The following is a 19,949-nucleotide window of genomic DNA, read 5'->3' on the forward strand; positions in this document are numbered from 1 at the left end:
TTGGGGAGGAAACAAAACTTACGAATTATGTTATATTCATAATTTACCTCGGACTTTTAAAGTAACTAGCTGGCGCCCCTGTGCTTGTGAATTTCGAGATAAAAAGTATCCTATGGTTATATTCTGCCCGTGTACCAAATTTCATAACAATCGGTCTAGTAGATTTTGCGTGAAAGAGCAACAAATATAGTTACAGACACACATACATTTGGATTTTATAATATTAGTAGGAATTTAAATATTCTGTCTCTTACTTTCTCTCTCTCTCTCTCTCTCTCTCATATGAGCGTTTTCATTCCAGCCGTTATACGTCGGAGTCCAGGGTTTGCTTTTTTCCCATTTCGTCTCCATTTTCAAATATTGTCTGCCTATTTTTTCACCCCCGATGCAAAATGAAGGGTGTCAGTTATGGGTGTAGCACCGTAGCTCATGACAAACAACGGGTGAACGGATTTTGATGCGGTATTTTTATTTGATAGCTAATTTTAATGCGGTAGTTCTTAGATATGTTTGATCAAAATCGGTTCAGCCGTTCAAAAGTTGTAGCGTTGTAATAGTTTTGTAGTAGTGTAATAGTTGTATCGTTCAAAAGGTTTTCATTTAATGTTTTTTAATGTGTCTAACAAATAAACTTGTTCAACTCTCCTCTCGGGGAATGAAATTTCTTACAGCCTTGTCATTTTTGTACCCATTTTTCTATTTACTATCTGTCTCTTTCTTGCATCTATGTGCACTTTAACTGTTAAATAAATTAGTATTAGCTATTGCCCGGGACAAAAAATACACATATATGTTCTCCAGACCTCCAACTATAGCCATAACCAAAAATCACATCAATATTTATCGCTTCGATTTGACGTAAAAGAAGGATAAACAAACAAACATACTTTCATGTTTATAATATTAGTCTCCCTCTTACACATCGGAGTGAATTCTTGATTACTTCCTTGGCTATAGCGCGTTGTAGCCCAGTGTCCCCTTTCGTGCTTTTCATCCTTCACTTCGCTTCATTACAATTACTTCAATAAGATAATGAACCTGCAACTTCGGTTAAAACGCTTCTGGTGTGATGCGGCTCGGTGATAAACGCCTTGGCGGCGGCGCGTGCGCAGCCCCTGTTACTTTTCTTACTCCAGTGGCTTTCAAACTCTGTGTTTATACTTATATTTTTTATTTTTTTAATTATAACAAAACTATTTTAATTAAAAATTGCTATTATTTTACTACGCGATTAAAAACAAAGGAATGGTATTCTGGAAGAGGTAATTATTAAAACAAATTAAAATAAATTAAATATCTTTTCCGTCCCACTGTTGGGCAAAGGTATTTCACCTTTATTAAATGTATTTTTAAAGGTAAAATACCTTTGCCCAGTAGTGGGACGGAACAGTTCAGTCCAACGTTTATTTTATATATAAAAAAGTCGGACGCGTAATGACAGGAGAAAGATATCCATTGTTTCAGTCGTCTATTCCTTACTATAATCATAAATAAATATGATCTTAATCCTAATGTATACTTATAATAAGACAGTAACTGAACTATGTATGTACATAGGAGATATTCACGAAAATAAATAGGAGATGATTTATATTATTCTATTATTATTAGGGTCAATAGTTATACATAAATCTGAAAAAGATAGAAGTAAAAGTTGAATAAAATTAGAGGAGGCCTATACCCTACAGACTTCTCTGTTTTATGGTAAGTCATGTAACTTGGTATAAAGGTCGTTTGCATGGGTACCTCACTCACATTTATATCAGCCAAACAGCAGTGCTTGCATAGTTGTGTTCCGGTGTGAAGGGCGAGAGAGGCGGTATGATTACAGAGTACTGTGACAAAAGATCCTAGGACACAAAGTCGGCAACGCCCGTATGACAGGCGTTGTAACAAGCGTTGATAGGCTTTGGTGACCACTTACCATCAAGTGGGGTAAAAAAATCAAGTTACCGGTGTACCAACAAACACACAATTAAAAAAATAATAGTTTAGAACCACTGTCTTATAAAAGTCAGTTACGACAACCGGCCGTTACTTTTATCCATCGTCTTCCGGTAGAGAGAGACGGGACTACGCTGAGACACGCGAGAGCGAAAGATACGGCGATACGTCCACCTGTCTCTCGGGGCATCGTCTTTTTGTTCAAGTTTTTAGTTAATTACGCTTAATGGTGCAATATTGAAGTAGGTACAGTAGGTAGAATAATGAATTCTGTTATATGTATAGCATACTAGATTCGTCCCGGGGCTTCCCTCGCGTGGGAATTTATTTATTCCATATTATATTCTGCCCGTGTACCAAATTTTATAACAATTCGACCAGTAGATTTTGCGTGAAAGAGTGTTACTCTTTCACGCACAATCTACTGGTACTAACACAAAATCTACTGGTGGCCTATATACAAACGTAGGTACTCACAAACTTTCGCGTATAATATTAGTAGGATAACTTTTATTAATTAGTCTCTCTCTTATCGTCATATCGGCTGCATTTAGGGTTGTGACGAGACGAAGCCAAGTGTAAAAAATATTTTTTAAATTTTGAAAATTCAGATATGATTTTTGACGTCAATTCCTTTTGAATGCTACAAGCCAAGGCTATGTGTCCCTTAGTCGCCTCGTACGGCATTCACGAGAGTATAGGTAGAATACGAATACGACTATAAGGATAGATGATGACAGTAAGTATATTATACCAAGCAATCATAAGCAACTGATAGTTTCTTCAAAGAAAGTTGCACAGTGTTGCCGATCGATATTCAAGTATTTATAGTTTCGATTGACTATCGATAGTTTAAAGAAAAGCAATATTATAGCCGTTTTTGGTGCAATACTATTGAATCTAATAATTTATTCAGAAATTTGGCCTTCACAGGCACTTTTTCACATTATATTCTAAATCAAATGATATTTACCAAAGCACTACCAGCATTGAACGACCACTGCTGAGAAGAAATGTCGAAAGAAACTCATTCGAACAGTGTCCCTATTATGCCAGAGGGCTTACCATTTTTTGAATAAAAATTAAAATACAAATCATTCAGAAATTAGACCTTCACAGGGAATTTTTCTCGTAAATTTTTATATTTATAGTTATTTCTCACAAGCTACAAACTACTGGCATTTCGGAACGACCACTGCTGAGAAATATAATTGTATGTATCATTTTTATCAGTAATATGACATATGACAACGTAAGTACACAATATAAAGATAAAGATAAAAAGCAATACTATCGATCTATATTGCGAAATAATACTATCGATAGTCCAATCATCACCACCATTCGATATAATCGATTCTATCAATATTATTGCTGTAGATTGTACGGCTTTTTTCGATTGAAACTATCGATAATTTTGCAACACTAAAGTGACCTTTGATGGTCTTCAGTATGAAAGTCATCAATTGAGCCAGTACAGTCGAGTAGCAAATATGTAATTACTCATTTTCTCTTTAATGAGGTTATTTCGTCAAATGTATCTCTGTTTCTCCTACCCATTTTTGCGTGTTCCTAGTTGCATACGGAGCTGCGACGTGCGTGCTCCACTCATACATACAAAACTTTAAAGCATCGATTGTGATTTTTCATCCGCCTGCATTGATACTCGTATCAACCGGCCTTGAAAATGCTATTGTTTCCGCAATTCTCTTTTGGTCATCTACGCGTTGTACCCGGTTTCTTCCTCGGCCAAGTAACGTCGGAGCGTAGGTTCGCCTTTCTTTTTCATCTCCACATCGCACGGTCGTCGGCATCCCTAGTTGTCAGACCATTGGCACGCATATCATCCTAGACTACAGCAAGCCAGCATTTCTTGGGTTTTGCTACTTCTACCAGGACCAGACAGTCAGGCAGGATCCTTACATTCTTAAACACATTATAAAACGAAGTCTCCTGCCGCGTCTGTCTGTCTGTCCTAATATAAAATCAAAAACTATTTACGTATGCACGTATTTTCATTCGGTTTTCAGCAATGTGTGATTTCTGAGGAAAGTGTATATGTATAATTAATATAATCAGTAATAAAACCACATATTTAAACAAATATATATCTTTGTACAATGTTTGACTGCATGGCTGTTAGAAAATACTTTTTATGATATTAATTGATATTTAAATTTAAATTTAAATCTTGTCTAATTTGTAAAAATAATTTATATGCATTTTCTATATATTTTTAATGTAATATACAATTTAATTTCTTATCATTTGTAAATTCTATTTATAATTTAAAATTTACATGCCTTGCCATAGGGCGGAATACATGTGCCTATATACGAACAAGGTTTATATGGAGTACAAAATAAAACATTCAACAATAATAAAATTTTTGTACTAAAGAGAAGTCGGGACACGCCGTAAATTTATACTTAATCTGATGGTTTACGCAAGACGTGGCCGTACCAGCATAAAATGGAAACAATAACAGTGTATTTTTATTATGTAATATACATCGTTTAAGAATGTATAATTATAAAACTATATATCTCTCGCCTTTTATACTTAGTTTATATAAATTGGTAATGTTTGTCAACACTACTCCGTGTTAACGTAATTATACTATGTATAACTTAAATAAGATTCAGCACTGTTTTTGTCTAGTACTTAAAAATTGTTTGTGGAATGTAAATATCCTGTATAATTACTGTTATGTGCCAAAATATATGAACAGTAATATAAAAATATCTTATAGACATAGTAGTAACGAATACGCACATTCTCACAAAAACTATTACAGAAAAAAATCACAAATACACAGACCTAAGAGACGAAATATCTAGGATATGGAATCAAGATAAAGTTTTCATAGATCCCATTGTATTGTCCACAACTGGTGTCATTCCCAAGCATTGGCATAATTCCCTCAAGCTACCCAATCTCAAACCCCTTACCCCACCCCTTAATACCTGTCCAATAGTTAGGAAGTTTATGGATTCTACAGACACTGATACATACAACATAAATACCAACGACACACGGACTGACCCCCTTAATCTACCCTAAAAATTATAGCCACTAGGTCGTGGCCCGTGTCTATCATTATCATACCAGCCTCGGCTGAGAACTTAGAAGAGAGAGAGAGAGAGAGAGGGAGAGAGAGAGAGAGGGAGAGAGAGAGAGGGAGAGAGAGAAGTTAACTATAAATAATGATTATACACTCTCCTTGATCCAGATGGCGGTAATACTAAATACACGCCGAATCACACGTAAATTCCTAACTTCGTCTACCCTCACGTCTACCTTCAGCATATAAAACTTTTCCCTCTTACGCTTGGCTTCGGCCCGCGTATGAGGTGTATACCCTTTTTTATTTTTTATTTTTATTTTAAAAAAGAAGAATACATTTATAAAAGTATAATAATAATGTGATTAAATTGCCTTTCAAGCATGACGTGAATAAAAATCAATAAATACTAAAAAAAGCTTCTCCTTTCATTTTTTTATTAGCGGTCGTTCAGAAATACTAGTGCAGATTGAACATTACAAATATTATATCAGTCATCAGTTTAATAAGTAAACTAGATGCGCCCCGGGTCTTCGCTCCTGTGGAAATTTCGAGATAAAAAGTACCCTATGTGTTATTCCAGGTTATATTCTAACCGTGCACCAAATTTCATATCAATCGGTCCAGTAGATTTTGCGCGAAAGAGTAACAAACAAACAAACATACATACATACATATATCTTCACAAACTTTCGCATTTATAATACTAGTAGTCGTGACCAAACGTCTCGGAGCTTGTTTGGCCAGAAGTTCAAATCGGTAGTGCTGCCAGCCTTTTGGGTTTGGGAACGTTGCCGTGTAGTGCAACGTCCTTGATAAATATACATTTTTTTTTGTAAAATTTAAGTTTAGTTTCTATTCATTTATTCTTTTCTACATGATAAACAAATACACTTAAAAGCCTCTCGCTCATCTGAGCGTTTGTTTGGTTGCTTTCGGCACTATAGAGCGTTGTAGCCCAGTGTCCACTCTCCTAATTTTTCACCTTCACTTAAAATAAACAGTAATCATAAAAACCATTCGCAAACCACCAATCTGCGATTCAACATCCCAAAACTTAATTATACAGTGTGTCGTCAACTGAAATCACCATTTTCCGTACATAAGGACAGCACATACGTGCACGGGCGTATATACTTGGACAGTGTGTGCGTTCATCAAGCTGAAACATAGACGTATTTTTTTGTAATCGCTGGACGGTGGACGGCGAATCAGGTTTTGATTGAAAATAAAAATAGAAAATACGTTAAATGAGTTTTAATTTAATGTTTATAATATTGAATTATATAGATAAACTTTTTTGTACATATTTAAAAAACAAACCAAATGAATGCGCAGTTTATATGCTATTGTAACATTTTTAAAACTTCGACACACTAAAATAACAGTATAAAGTTACTATTATGTAACGTAAAAAAATATTTATTTATTTTTATGAATATTATTCAGAATACAAAAACTTAAACCAAGTTATATAGTAACTTTCACAAGAAGTAACGACCAAATAAATATATAATTATGTTATAACAAATACATATATTGTCTTTTAAATTGACTGTCATAAAAATTTGGAAGATTAATTGTTAACAACCGTTAAATATTTTATGAAGTATTTTAAATGTTTCAATTCATGTATATATTTTAAAAAATACATGAAGTATATTTTTGATTGTGCCTCAATCCAGTGTTGAAATATGTAGAGATCGGTGGCACGTCACAATTCGCTGCGCCCGCGCCGCCTGTGTTCCACTTTACCGCATTTGAGTGTAGGCTTCGAAGGCAAGCGCATGTGTTTCGCGCTGAAAAATTGTGTGGTGTTGCCAGTGTATGTGAACTTAGTTGTGGAAAAGATTTTGTTAGTTTTTCTTTGGTTTGAAGTGCCTACCTTTATTCAATTAGGTATGTGTTCTTTTATTAATAATATTTTAGTTTTAATAATGAAAATAATTTTGAGTAGTTGAAAAAATTACATCAAATGAGCTGTTTATTTTGGTGTAAATATAACCTAAAATGTAAGTAAATATTCTAAATATGTATTTCTAATTTCATTAATTATTTATAAAACTTAAAATTGAATAGGAAGTACGTGTGGTTTATACACTATTTGGGGTCGAATCAATCTATTTGTTGCTATAAATTGTCAAATATATGGATGTAAAGTATAAAAAGAACCATTATGAATATATAATAATACAAAAAAAGGGAATAGAGTTTATAATTTTTGGACTACAATAAGTAAGACGCTGACAGAATCGACGCAAAAAATATTTAGCCTTCGTTGCTTCAAAAGAATTACTTGTACAATATTCAATGTTATACCGATTGTTATGAACGTCAGTATATAGGTACTCTTTTTAAATAGGTTTATAATATGAATTACTATAAGTCTTGAAAAGTGTTTTTTTTTGGTAACTTACAATGAGCCTAGAACTTAAACTTAAAGGTTTAATATAACTTATAAATAATTGACAAATTTTTAATTTAAATTGTGTTATGTGAGTGAATTTGACTTAATTGTGTGCTAATGTTAATTCCGACACAATGTACAATTGTTAAATGGAATAAATAAATGAAATGAATGGGCTATGTACGAGAAAGTGAAATTTATATTCTGCGGAAATTAAAATAAAACACAAAATAAAACACTTTCGAAGGATTTTTAATGAAAAGACAAACATTTAAGGAAACTTTGTCATCTATTTATTAAAATCATATACTCGTGTTTGAAAGAATATAGGTAATATTGGTGGGTATATATTGATGATCGCAACCACTGTCACATAGCTATGTCTTTACAAAATATTCTATAATCTTTCAGCATATAATTGAACAATATAGATTAAATTTTTCCTGTCATAAATGCTATTGTAAACTTTTATGGCAGGAAGAAAAAAACTGCACGTATTAACCTTTGCTTCTGTAGTTCAAAACGATAAAAAATAAATATATAAAATTATGATTTAATTTTCCCAGACATGGAACCTAGGTAGAACGACTTTTTGCCCAAGCATAACAAAACGAGAGTTCAAAACATTGTAAATAATAAATTATTGTATATTGTAGATTAAATAAGTATTTTTTTTTTACAAAACATAATTTGCCACAAGAATTTATTGTCATAAGAAAGATCTTGTTGCATTCAACGCGTGACAAATAATTATGTCCGCGCAGTCCATTGAGGAGTTCCCTCATCAAGCTTACGAATTGATCATGGAAATTCAAGCGACATTGATGACAAGCGACATTTTACAGATAATCGGGACAGTTTAAACTATATAAATGATTGTTAAAAATAAATATAAACACAATTGAAGCAAGAATATTTTAAGCAAGTCTTCTTTGACAAACAGATGAATTTCACATTACAATCATTGCTAGAACTGTTGTCCGACAATACGATTGAATTAGTCGATTTTTGTTTCATAACAGTTTACCTCAGAAACCGGTTTCGTTTTAAACCACTTACGTAAAAGCAACACTTTCATAGACTAGTAAAAAATACTCAACACTATGACCGTTACCTCATTACTGACTAGGAAAATTCTTGTCGGAATCCAATAAGTTTTAATTAATTATTATATGCGGTGGATGGCGCGGGTGAACTTTTTTTTCACTTGGTGACTTTAGTGTTCTGAGTTTACATCCTTTTTGCAAGTAACACAAGATATAACTTTTTTATTTTTATTTGTGTATATCAAAATTAACACTTATTTTTCAATGGATATTAAAAAAAAAAGACATTCACACAAATCATTTATTCAGAAATTAGACCTTCACCTTTTCAATTCAAATTTAATATTGTATACCTAGTAATAAAGTTTTTAAAAAGCAACAATCTCGCTTCCTGCTCTATTTTTGTCTGTCCATATGTAGGTTTCTAATGCTAAAATCCATAACTCTTCTAACAACGTTATTGTTTTCCGGGTGTGCGTAGTGCCCTTAATTATACATTGTTACTATATAAGTCAACATCGAAGCAATATATCTTTAATTAAAATAGTCCAAAAGATTCAAACAATTATAATATTATAAATAATAAGTAAGTACCAATACGCTTAATTTTTGTAAATAATAATTAAACGAAAACGGTCTATATCCGCGACAGTGCTAACCACTGAGCTATCGAGATCATACCAGTTAGGCCGAATTCATGTCTTTCCGTATTCGCCATATGCTTTATATATTCTTGAAATATTACCTACTTACAATAAGAGTAAGGAGGAACATGTGATAAAATTATTCCCGTTTAAATTTACGTGGGTGAAACCAGCAATCGAAAACTTCAGTCGTAAAAATGCGTTTTAATTTCACGTTTCCGTACCATATAATATGAGGAATTAATAATTTCCATATGGGAATTGATTCTCAACTTATTTATTCGAGAGAAATGATGCCTTAATCAGGTCAAATTCAAAATTCTACATTCAACTTAAGATGTTAGGTATACATCAAATATTGACGTCAAAAATTTACTTAAAACAAATCTACTGCAAACTTCCAAAGCGCAGGTGAAAAAGCGACGCAACAAACTTCACAGCAGCCTTTTTTCCAAGGATGTCATTAAACAAATATGTGTCTTATTTGTTTTAATTTAAGAGCTATGTATGCTCTTGTCAGTGGAGTACACGCCACACCTCTCTATCCTCGTCTTTGCTTTTAAGGTGTCGATACAAAACAACGCCTGCCTTCTCTTTCAGTGGACTTGCATAACTCTTCTTTAGTCTCCCTGGACCTCTTCTCCCTTTCACCTTTTCTTCAAAAATAGTTTTGAATAACGCGTCGTGTCGTATCATTGTGTGTCTTATGTGTTAGCCAAAATGTGTACATTTGTCTAATATTACTAGCGACCTTTAAACTTCATCACACATTAAAATCCCCCCATTTTTAACCAACATTCATATAAAATTGCGGCGACGATTTAAACAAAAAACACAGATTTATATCAAGTATTTACAATTACCTGTCAAGTAACACATGGACTCTATACGGCTGTAATAGAGGTTAGTTTCCAATGTATGTGTTAGTTGATGTTGTCGACTGTACATGGGAATTTCATTATACGAGCGCAAGCGCAGTGGACCTTGAAACTTGTACAGGATGCGAGGGTATATAGGTTCAAGTCTGAAGTTGTTAATTCTGGTTTTTAATGTATTTAACACTATATTCTCTGCGTTTTGACGGTTTTGTTCCCCAGCCGTTGAGCGTCGGATCCTTCATAGTCAATTATTATTTATCTGTTGAACTAGTTTAAGTTTTAGCTGTTATATTAACACTAACGCTCGTCTATATCTCGGATTTTAAACAACATAAACATAAGTAACATAAATGATCATGACATATTATTTACTTGACTACATGTCTTTAGTCGCCTTTTACGATTTCCAAGGAAGAACATGTAATAACTCTGTTCTAAAGCACGAAGCATAGGCCGTCGCTAGCCTTTTACTAAGCACAAGCTCTTAATATAAGGCTTAGATACAAAATTGGTAATAATATATAATGGCATATTTCTTTTCTTTTTAACCCTCGACTATAGAAAGATGGGAGTTACTAGTCACGTGTATCTCCTGTGTCTGTCCATGGTATCATATCAGCCAAAGGGGTGAACCGATTTTGATCAAGTATTTTTTATTTGTAAGAGAATTTAATCGAGTGTTCTTTAACTATGTTTGTAAACTGTGTGTTCTGCCCGCGCCGAAACTTCTATCAGATCTTATCTAGATTCTATCAGATCTTTTCCAGCGACTGAGAGGATGCAAGCAAGTTTAGAGTCGGGCTTTAAATTTTTAATATTTTTTTTTATCAGGTTTACATGTGTGTATTTACAAAAACAAACCGAAAATCGTCCTCAAAGCACAGCTTACATAAGTTGATGTAAGTGAAAACGTAAGTTTTTGTTACAAGTCAAGTGTGGGAACCTCCCTGTCGGGTCTAGGTTAACCATTGTTCTGATTTTCCCATAGCACTATGCATTATCTTAATCAGGAATTGTTCATTAGACATCGTTGTTAAAAAAATTATATTTTTATTACAGTCGTTGGTGTATTTTTAAGATTTTTAATTGTGACAAAAAATTTAATGTTAGGCCCTTCTGGCATGGTAGGGACCAACACTAATTGAGTTTCTTTCGGCATTTCTTCTCAGCAGTGTTTGTTTATACATATTATAAAACAAAGTACTCTGCCGCGTCGTGTCTGTTCGCTATATACTCATAAAGTACTTCACGGATTTTCATGCGGTTTTCACCAATATATAGTGTAATTTCTGAGCAAGGTGTAAGTGTTGTTTGTACGGGTGTACTTTATCTCGTCTTTAATATCGTCATAGTGATTCCATAATAAAGCTACCGAATTTCAATTTAGCTGCCGCTAACAACCGACCACATTCATGATATTTCTGGCAAGTGACAGTGCCTACTTTTTGCCGCCAAAAAACAGACAAAAACACAATGGTGCACACTTTCTAAATCGACGTCGCTGGTCGGCAACGAATTTGTGAAATGTATGATGTTGTTTGATAGACAAATGATCCTATTGATCTTGATGAATTTTATGATCTATGAGAAAAAGCCAAGTGGTTAAGACCGTCCGCCTGTGATTGGAAGGTCTCAGGTTCGAATCCTACTCGTGCCACATGAGTTTGTATACCGATATGACTTACCCATAGTAGCTTTCATAGACTTGCTTCCAATGAGTGAAAACATCCTTAAAGAAATGTTTAAACTGGTTGACAGTTTAAGTTCACTACTCTGTAAATGATTAATTGCCGCTAGACGCGGAAGGTAGTAGAAAAAGTCATGTCAGAAGCCTTTAGGCGATTTGAACAAAATCTGACACCTGTGTTAGCAATTAGCATGATCGAAATGAACGACTAATATTATATTATCTTCTTCACTCATTATCTATATGATTATGTGATGTAGTCATCGGAACTTATCGACGCTTGTAACATCAGGGGTGACACACGCGCGTAGCCGTGTTGTGTCCTAGGATCTTTTGTCACAGTGCCCTGTAATCACACCGCCTCTCTCGCCCTTCAAACCGGAACACAACAATGCAAGCACTCCTGTTAACCGAGCATACAATTTAGACTTCTATGTTTCTGAGTCCATTCAAATAATGAGCTAATTTATGCTCCTATATAAATTAGCTTGATAGAAAAAATTGACAATTTTGACATTGATTTCTTATAGGAAACCAACTCAGATTTATCGACAAAATCAGTTCATAAAACTTGTTTACAAAGTCTAGTGTTGTAATTAACTCAACAGCAAATTACTCTTTTACTGCCAAATGGCGACCCATCTCGCTTCACACCACACAAGTTTTTGCTTACCACGAGTTCAAAAACCAGCTGACGTTTCGTACGCGGCGTCATCAAAGGTCAAGTTTGCGGGATTCGAACTACGGACTGTCATGGTCTGGCGGTCTGATTCGAACCAGTGGATCCGTGACGTGGTGTCATGCATCGTACACTCGCGTGAATGAAAAATTCAGCTCCCATTCAATCGGAAGACGTCGATACGAGGTAAAAAGTGGCGCTAATGTGATCTTGTGAATGACCGTTTAAATTCGTTCAGTGATTTCTATATGTTGGAGGAAGGCTGTACAGTGAACAGCATATCAAGTTCCCTGCATGAACCTTATGGCATGGTAATAGCGACGTGTTTGCAATGAATTTAAGTAGGTTGATGTGCTGTTGACTGTACTGTAGAAATCAGAATTCTACTTTATCAGGACTATTGGTATTTGTAACCTTTTACTTGCGACGTCGTCCGCGTGAATTTCCCATGGGAGCAGCTATTTTTCCGGGATGAAAGAACCCTATGTACTTCACCGTACGTTAAACTATATGTATGCAAAATTTCAAAAAGATTGGTTGTGTAAATAGAGCGTGAAGAGGTAACAAACAAACTTACTTTCGCATTTATAATATTAGTAAGGATTAAAATATATTTATAGGTCTCACCTTTATTTCACGTATTTAAAGAGAAGACTGTGGTGGAGTTTGTTGCGGCGATTCTTCACCTGTGCTTTTGGAAGCGTGTATTATATTATTGGAATATATTGATTTCAGTAAATTTGTAAGTTTAAATTTTATAAAGTTAGCTATCTACTGCTCACTCGACTCGTGTACGGTCAGGCTTTATACTTATAACGTGTGATTCTTATTCTGTATTTTTAATGTTATTACTATCAAATTTCGAACTTACTTTGGAGATAACTCAATCTGTGTGATTCGTCTATATACTAGCTACGCTCCGGAGCTTCGCTCCCGTGAGAAATGTCTGGATAAAAAGAATACCCTATGTATTTATTCCATATTATATTCTACCCGTGTAACGAATTCCATCCGTCCAGTAGATTTTGCGTGAACCCTCACAAACTTTCGCGTTTATAATATTTTTTGGCGCAGTGATAATGTGCTTGCCTCTGAGCCGAGAGTTCAAGGTCGATCCCCGGTCGGGTCATGATGGAAAACGATCTTTTTCTTATTGGCCCAGGTTTGGATGTTTATCTATATGTGTATTTGTTATAAAATATATAGTATCGTTGAGTTAGTATCCCATAACACAAGTCTCGAACTTATTTTGGTGCTAGCTCAATCTGTGTGATTTGTCCTCATATATTTATTTTTTATATATATTTATTTATTTAATATTAGGAGGATTTATCTATTAATTTAGTACAGGTATACATTGTTGAACCTCAAGAACTACACAATACCTATCAGTGGGTTACCGTATCGTTTCGCACAGTGACTGCGCGCGCGCACTCGCCTGTCCCAAACAATACGGATTTCCATTGAGGCTCTAGAACCGTAAATGGAACCGTTGGTTTTTTGAGAATTTACATAATTTTCGATTTCGTAGGAGCTAAGGGTCATAAGTCCGGTTAGTAGTTACTAGGTCTAATGTTTTGTATAAGTGTTCACAGTTTGCTAAATACTCGTAGAGATCAAATAGAATATAGATGATTGATTTATACCAATTTTTGATGATATTTTATAAATTTGGTATTACATATTGTATTTAATTTTGATTTCGAAATTGACAGATGTGTCAAAATAATTAACTTCTGGTAGAATTATTACAAATATAATAATAGGTATATAATTTGATGGTACAGTTAAAAATGAATGGTTTTAAACAAGAATCCCACTAATATTATAAAGCCGTAAGTTTGTATGTTTATTACTTCTTTTCGTGCAAACGTCTGGGCCAAATTTAGGGTAATTTTTTTGTTAAATTTGATATTGTTGTAGCTGATATCTTGGATTACAACATCCCTATGTTGTAAAAAAATACCCTTATTTTTTTTCACTACAGTACGCGATTCCCTTAGGATTTGGTCAAAAAGTCTGATAGCCAATGGCGCTTTATAAGTAGATGGCGCTACTGTGCATAAAAACGTTTTATTATTTAATAGGTAGATGTTGCCCAGTGGGATGGCTTCGCTCCCGTGGGAATTTTGAGATAAAATATAGCCTGTAGCAATCTTGGAGAATTTTCGAAATCAGTGCGGTAGTTTCGGTGATTACCCGCCTCGAACATACAAACTCACAAACGCTTACCTCTTTATAATAATAGTATAGATTACAAAGTAAATCGCACGATAGATACTTAGATCTACTGTGCTACCTATGTAGCACAGTGGATGGATTCACGTGGGACATGGTTCACTGGAGCATGATACCCAAGATGCCCTGGCAGGTTCCATTCGATGACTGCCTTCTCCAGCCATATGTTGAACCAATACGCATATTTCTTTAAACCACAGACGATTTTTTTTGTTTATTCCCTCGTTTCATTGAGGAGGCAAAGGGTTCAAGCCCACACAGCCAAGTCTTTTGTTAAATATTTTTAGGTAAACTTAAACCATAGACGGGTAGGGCCAGATAATTCGTATTCTTTCGTTGGTACATACACGTTTCGTGTAACCAACGAATCAAAACAAGTTTATTTGTTAGACAAATCAAAAAAACTTCCTATTATGAATATTCATTTCTCTAAAACTTTTGAACGTCTGAACCGATTTTTATCAAACATGTCTGAGAACCATCGCATAAAATCGGTTCACCTGTTGATGAGCTATGGTGCCACGTACACAGACAGACAGACACACTTACCGGTCAAACTTATAACATCCCTCTTTGGCCTGGTGATAAGGGCAAACTAAAAAAAAACCTTCCTTGATATTATTCCTGCCAACGGTCTGAGAACAGAACATGCCGAAGTCGGTCAAAAACACTATTTTTCTTTGTTTCTGTTTGCCCCAAGGTTTCTGGAGGTTCAGTGGTTAACACCGTCTCAGTCTGTGATCGATAGGTCCCAGATTCGAATCCTACTCGTACCACATAAGTTTGTATACCAAACTGACTCATCTTTAGTAATTTTCATAGATCACCACTCGCTTGCGGTGACAGAAAACATAGTGAGGAAACTTGTAATTGATACATTAATCGCCTAGTATCTAAAAGAAGGCAATGGAAATCCACTTCATTAATGCATAGAAAGTCGTTCTGTGTATTTCATTCCACTTAACGACCACAAGCTTCAACCATGAGGAATACGACTCTAAAAGTGGAAAAGCAGAGGCGCGCTCGCTATCCCAATTTCGAATGTTCCGCAGCCAAGATTTTTTCCTTCTTTTTCTTTTCAGCGGCTTAGTAATATAGGTAAATAAGTTCTCTTTCATAGTTTAAGTCGTGGTTCGTGGTCAGCCTCTGGTCGGCTGGGCCCACGTGGCAATCATTGGTGCAGTAAAGCTTGATTCGCTCGGTGACTGCTCCTGTGAGTGTTTGATTCGCACGATGACTGCCTACCAGCTGGGCCGTACGCTTGTTGCTTTCGATACAAACTTCACGGAAAAATTAGATCTTATATTTTTGGCTTTCGGTAACATGTGAGTTGAATTTGTAGAGGTTTTTGAACTAGCTTTTGTCCGCGGCTTAGCCTGTGGTAGTTTATGTTTGGCCTGAGTCATTAAGCGTGCCAATAGTCTGACAACTAGGGATGTCGACGATCGTGCGATGTGGAGACGAAAAACCGGAGCCTGCGCTTCGGCGCTCTACGGCTGAGGAATTGACCGGGATAACCCTCAGATGAGAGATAGAACATGACCAAACCACATATTATATAATACTCCCAATAATAAATAATAATAATAATATATTAGGACAAATCGCACAGATTGAGCTAGCCCTAAAGTAAGTTCGAGACTTGTGTTATGGGGTTACTAACTCAACGATACTATATTTTATAACATATACATATATAAATAAACATCCAAGACCAGGGCAATCAGAAAAAGATCATTTTTCATCAGGACCCGACCGGGGTTCGAACCCGGGACCTCTCGGTTCAGAGGCAAGCACTTTACCACTGCGCCACCGAGGTCGTCAACTATACTAATACTGATGATGTTCGGAAGATGTCAATGACATGCTCAACTAGTCGAGTGGAGTCACATGGGCCAAGCTTCAGTGGAGCATACTAAAACATTTGCACTATGGCTCATCACAGCCTTGACCTTTGTATGTAGTAGAAAAATATGTCATAAATTAAATTCGACACTCGACCTTTCTTTTTTCTGTATAGATACAGTTACAGTACTGTTTCTTGGAGTGGGTTGCACTAGTCAACTTTGATGTTAAATTAAACCTGCGCGCCTACGTCATAGTTTAGATAAAATGGCTTGCGTTTTTCTGTGCATCTTAAAGTAAACGTCAAAGTTGACTGGTGAAACGCACCCTTAATTTATTGCTCACTTTATACACAGGACACATTTGTTTTACTGATTTTGAAGAGATAAAAAAAAACGTTCAAATTATAATAACATTTATCAGTAAAGACCTGAGGTGCTTTTTAAATAAATTTAAATTCTGATCTTTATATTGTTGTGGAATTCTGTTATAAATTATAGGTGACATACATACAATACTTTCACTGAGCAATCCCGCTTTAGCGGGGTGTAAACAAAGTTTATGTCATAATAATATATATCGTTGATGAAGACACTCGTAGGGGAGTACTATCACTTGTTTTAAGATACCTTTTGTCTCTTGTATATAGTATATAATAGTATTTTTATCTCATTGAATATTTGGCAAAGCAACACGAATGGACAATACACTGATAACAATCGAAGATTCAACTTCGTGACAATATTATGAAGTAATAATTAAACGGTTGATTAAACGAAATTGTTACAAATAACCTTGTGTTTAGTTTTGAATACGGCTGAAAATTGCATGGCAAGGTTAAGATTACAATACTTAAAAATTTACAATTTCAACGGGACGATATGAAAAAGCATTTGCGTTATTTTATTGAATAATAGCTACTTTAAAGCGACTGTGGTGTAATGGTTAAGACAATTTGTGAACCGAAAGGTCCTAGGATCGAATCCTACTCGTGCCACAATTTTATGATCTATGAGAAAAAGCCAAGTGGTTAAGACCGTCCGCCTGTGATTGGAAGGTCTCAGGTTCGAATCCTACTCGTACCACATGAGTTTGTATACTACTGACTCATGTGTTTTCACCAAACACCACTTGCTCCGGTGATGGAAAACATTCTGAGGAAATCTGCACACTGTTTATCAACTCGTGTGTGAAGTAGCGAAGGCAATGGCAAACCATTCTATTAATAGTGCCGATAAAGTCGTTGTGTGTGTTTCCTTCCACGTAATGATCACGACACTCAGCCATGAGGACTATGAATAGAAGTATACCTACTTAAAGTTAACACAGATATCATGGCAATAGCTACAAAGCCAATATGATATTCTGCACACCAATTATCGCACCGCGTCGCCGCCGATTCGATTCGAATGAGACAAATTCAAATTCAAATTTCTTTTTTTTATTTAGGATGATATACATCACTTATTGACGTCAAAAAAATTACTTAAACTAAGTAGCGCTGTGAAGAAGAAGCGGCGCAACAAACTTCACCGCAGCCTTTTCTCCAAGGACGTCAATTAACAAATATAGGTCTTATACATATATTAAAAATTAGGAGGGCGAATTTACATCATTATTAAAAATGTCAAAATTTGAATGAATAAATAAAATAAAAGTTGTATTTCCAATAAAATTATTGAAAATTGTCACACAAAATATATATATATAAATATATATATATATATATATATAAATAAAAAGCTAAATGTACAAAACGTACGTAATGATGTCATAAACCAATTACATATGTTATGAGGATACTGCACCATGCATGGGCCAGACAACTAATATAATAATTACTATACCCATAGAATTTATAATATTAAACTAGAATGCTTAAAATTAAGCAAAGTCGTTCCTAAACTTGGGTCTACAATTTGTAGACATTTGTAGAAGCTTGTCGCGAGGTTTGCGTACCTAAATACCTTATAAGTATTTTACTCAATTAAAACTATATACTAGTTTTTTTACACAAGTAAACCTCGCGACAAGCTTTTATGATCATATTAATTGTGTGTAATGAGGTTATAAGTTGATAGTTGAAATATTTAAGGAAAATTTTATTTCCTTCTTTTTGGAGCGTTTAAATTAAAGATTTTCTTCAAAAGTTTTTTTTTTCCTTTTAATTTGTTTTCTTTTTATGTTATTGTTGTCTTGCATACGTCAATAACAGTTTGCCACAGAGCTACGGCTACAAATATCGTGCCCAATTTCAGGAAATTTAGATATTGGCGCGGACATCGTGGAAACGTGGTCTTTATAACAACTCAAATAGGTTTATTTTGACATTTGTTATTCGTAATAATTGCAGTTAGCATATAAAAGCTCCTTGGGTATACCTTAGAAGTCTCATTCGTCGTCTGTGTATACACAGCATTGACATCTGATAGGCAACAATAGTATTATTCGCAAGGAGTGTTGACGTCGAGAAGGCGGGTTGTAAAGTCACAACCGTATCTTCTAAATTTAAATGTTATTTTCTAAGTGACGCCTTTTGAACCCTGGTTTTATGTCATCGAAGCTATCCTATAATGTATTAACTGTTAGGAAACTATATATGTATTCAAATTCAAATTCAAATCATTTATTCAGAAATTAGACCTTCACAGGCACTTTTTCTCGTCAATATTTATAGTTATTTCTCACAAGCTACAAACTACTGGCATTTCGGAACGACCACTGCTGAGAAGAAATGCCGAAAGAAACTCATTTGAACAGTGTTGGTCCCTATGTTACCATTGTTTACATAGATATTATAGATATAATGTACCTCAACTACCTGTATGTACAAAGAGAGTCTCAACAGTACCTGTGCCGTGGGTAAATACAGCTTTTGCAAAGAAAGGTTGTGACTATTGTGCCCCTGGGATTTATAATAAATTTTACGAAAATGTAAAAACAATTAGGAAATGCAGTAACCATGAATTCAAAAATATTTTGATAAATAAATAATAAAAATAAATAAATATATTAGGACAAATCACACAGATTGAGCTGGCCCCAATGTAAGTTCGAGACTTGTGTTATGGGATACTAACTCAACGATACTATATTTTATAACAAATACATATATAGATAAACATCCAAGACCCGGGCCAATCAGAAAAAGATCATTTTCTATCATGACCCGACCGGGGATCGAACCCGGGTCCTCTCGGTTCAGTGGCAAGAACTTTACCACTGCGCCACCGAGGTGATACAGAGATTAAAATCAATTGATTACGATGCAACTGAAGATTTGTTCGTAAGTGTTGTGTAACCAACTTGGATATATATTATTGTGTGACATCGGTAGTTTATAGGTGTTTTATTATTATTAAGTTAATTAAGTTAATTGATAACTTAACTTGTGTCATCAGTGTGGGAAGTCTGAAGTCTGTAGCACAGTTTCTATCTAACACAGACTTCAGTGTTCATATTATCTGTACCTGTAATGTTATCAAATAAAGATTATTATTATTAAGACCGTAAATTT

The 19,949-nt window shown here is 34.8% G+C and overlaps 1 protein-coding gene across 4 annotated transcripts in view; it reads left to right on the forward strand.

Annotated features, from left to right (window-relative positions):
- Positions 1-6,772: 6,772 nt before the first annotated feature.
- The window catches only part of sv (shaven), a 105,816-nt gene continuing 92,639 nt past the window's right edge, over positions 6,773-19,949 (forward strand). For 2 of the 4 annotated variants that reach the window (XM_053763125.1, XM_064436774.1), the window contains exon 1: positions 6,773-6,907. The gene's annotated coding sequence lies outside the window, so the exon portion shown is untranslated. Of the gene's footprint in view, positions 7,021-19,949 lie in introns of all 4 variants that reach the window. The other 2 variants (XM_053763123.1, XM_053763126.1) reach the window with 2 other exon arrangements.

Source organism: Plodia interpunctella, chromosome 23, assembly GCF_027563975.2.
Source record: "Plodia interpunctella isolate USDA-ARS_2022_Savannah chromosome 23, ilPloInte3.2, whole genome shotgun sequence".
NCBI classification, from domain to species: domain Eukaryota; kingdom Metazoa; phylum Arthropoda; class Insecta; order Lepidoptera; family Pyralidae; genus Plodia; species Plodia interpunctella.